General features: G+C 44.0%; 1 pseudogene; it reads left to right on the top strand.

The window, feature by feature from the left end:
- The first annotated feature begins 220 nt into the window (after positions 1 to 220).
- LOC135538389 (major facilitator superfamily domain-containing protein 4A-like) lies at positions 221 to 2,665 on the top strand (annotated as a pseudogene).
- Positions 2,666 to 2,903: the final 238 nt, after the last annotated feature.

Below are 2,903 nucleotides of genomic sequence, written 5' to 3'. Positions count from 1 at the left end.
GTTTTTAAACCATGGGGAAGGAACTGTGATAGGTTTAGGAAATATGAGGAGGTGTGTCTTCTGATTGATGATTGATTGTTGACTGATTGGGGAGTGATGATTTTCACCTGTGAGGGGAGAAGGAGAGAAAAGAAACACACACACAGGATACACACACACACAGGATAACTGTATCCGTAACAGGGGGCATGACAGCCAACTCCTCCACTGACCCCATCACCTTCGCAGCTCCCTGGCAGGCAAAGGGACAACCCCACTGCACAATGTATCCCACCACTTCCACCTCCACACAGAGGGCATCATCATCACCACCAACATCTCCTACTCATTCTGGATCATGTATTTTTGTTAATGTAAGTGTATAAGCACTTTGTTAGCAGTTAGAATGTTGTGTTGTAGCTGTGGTTGATACAGTAGCTGCAGGTTAGCAGTAGTGGTTGGTCGATTTGAATAACAAAACAAAGGGACATTGTACCGCGGGGCAAGCTTCCTATAGATCACTGAGATAGATGGCTCTTTTAAATAACAAATAAACACATCTTTTTTTATTTAATATTTTCAATTGTGTATGTTCTTTCTCTAGCTGCCTGTACCTGTAGCAGTGTATTTGTTGATGTACCTTGAGCGGCTGTTTCCCTGCTCCAACCAAAGCCCTCATCTGCTGGACAAGGAGAAAAACTCAGAGAAGAACGAACAGGACCACAACATCCAGGGTAAGACACCTCTCACCCAACCCAAGGGCAAGTCTAACAATACTCCCTTCACACCACCACGGGATAAGACACCTCTCACCCAACCCAGGGGTAAGTCTAACAATACTCCCCTCACACCACCACAGGGTAAGACACCTCACACATTCACCCAACCCAATGTAAGACCCCCCCCCCCCCTAAAATATCCACAACAGCTGCCAGGGTAGAACCCCATAGACACTACAGCCCCAACTCCAAACGTCTCACCAACTAAAACATGGCTAGTGCTGGGCTGGAATAAAAGCCTGAACACTCTGTAGCTGTCCAGGCCTGGGGTTGAAGAACCCTGAACTAAACATGTAATTCTGTACTGTAAATCCAGGTCACTGTGGTTTGCTTGGCTGCTGTAACTATGGTGAAATGAAGGATCGCCCCGCCTCTTACTTCCTCCTCTACATTCTGGGTGGAGCCGTGCTCTTCATCACCGACGGCATCATTGTGAGACTGAACTTCGCCACACACACACACGACTGCTCACTGTCAACCTACTAATTCCTGTTTGTTTAACCCAGGGTTCCTACACAGGATTCATTTACACCTACGCAGTGTCTCCTTCCCTCTCTCAGCCAGCCATCTTGTGTGGCAATCCGACCAGTGTGTTCTGGGCATCTGTCACCGCGGGCAGACTGGCATCTATATATCTGTCATACAGATACACACAACAATGACTAATCAATGTCAGCCTGGTACAGACACACTTCTGTTTTTGTAAACTAGTAGTGTGTGAGTGTTGAAGTGAGAAGTGAAACGGCTTTATATGACGCGTCTGAGAAAGACATTATTGGAGAGATGATCAGATATTTGAGATTGGTGTATATTTTAAAACAGTCAGGTGGTTACATAGAGGTCTTTATTGCACACTTGTACAACACATACACATACAATGTGAAGAGCAGGAAACCCAGTTTGAATTCAAATAAAGTCAAACAAGCATTTAGAGGTATATTACACATGGTAAATATTCTGATGTCCTCCGTACAACTGTATTTAGAGAGAAGGGCATGAACATATGATAACCAAAATAAATATCTGTACCTCTCTCCTGCTCTCCTGCCCTTCCCTCTATTTCAAGTGGGGATGATAGTGGTGCAGTGTCTGCTGTTGATCCTGTACTCCAGCCATGTGTTCATCTTCATGGGGACGTGTGTGTTGGGCCTCTTCATCAGCAGTGTGTTCCCCTGCATGGTGGCCCTCACAGAATATATGGTCAACTATAAAGGTACACACACAGTAAGAATGCTTATATTTGAGATTATATAGATAGTCTCCTCTCCCTGCCTCAGGTTGTCACTACAGTCCTGAGGACCAGTGCTGGTACGGGAGAGATGGTTCTGCAGCTTCTCACAGGACAGGTAAGGAACACAGGAGGGCGTGTGTTTGACTGCTTTTTATGACTGTGTATACCAGGGATCATCGACTAGATTCCGCCACGGGACGATTCTTTATTGAGCAGATGGTTGGGGTGCCAGAAAATAATGACAAATCATTTGTCGATTGCAAAGTGACCAAAAGAAGCCCAAACATGTATAATATTTTACTAAGAGAATAATTTCAAACTTTTCTTACATTTTTTAATACAATCACTTGTTTCTCTATTATGCGTGGTAATACTTAGGAACAGGTTTCCAAAATTAAAATCACTCAGAGCTGATTTCCTGTTGGTTTCAGTCTTATGTTCAATAATGATTGAAATCTTGCGGGCCAAATACAACCACACGCAGGCCAAATTTGTCCCGCGGGCCACTATTTGGGGAACCCTGGTGTACACTGTGTAATGTGTTTCTTTCTTCAGTTGATCCACAGCAAAGGCTGTCATAGTTTCCTGTTGGTTAGTATGATCTCATCCTGCATCGGATTCACTGTGTTCCTCAACCTACTCTACATTCAACACCTACACAGTAGCTCCCAAGCAGGTACACACATACAGTTTATGAGGAAACTATTTTCGTAAAATAAAAAGATCTTATTTATTTCTCTCTACAGCCAAAGGTGCTAGTAAGGAAATCGCCATGACAGAGAAGCCTTCAAGCTCTAGTGATGGAGGCCGTGAGGATGAAACAAGGGACAAAGAGATGAAGACTGTGATCATTTTCTTTTTAAAATACAGAGTAAAGGGAAACACACCGACGACCCAACTCTTTAAAATGCCTG

The sequence above is a fragment of the Oncorhynchus masou genome, unplaced genomic scaffold (assembly GCF_036934945.1).
Source record: "Oncorhynchus masou masou isolate Uvic2021 unplaced genomic scaffold, UVic_Omas_1.1 unplaced_scaffold_9504, whole genome shotgun sequence".
Taxonomy (NCBI): Eukaryota; Metazoa; Chordata; class Actinopteri; order Salmoniformes; family Salmonidae; genus Oncorhynchus; species Oncorhynchus masou.
This window is presented reverse-complemented; position numbering and strand designations above follow the sequence as displayed.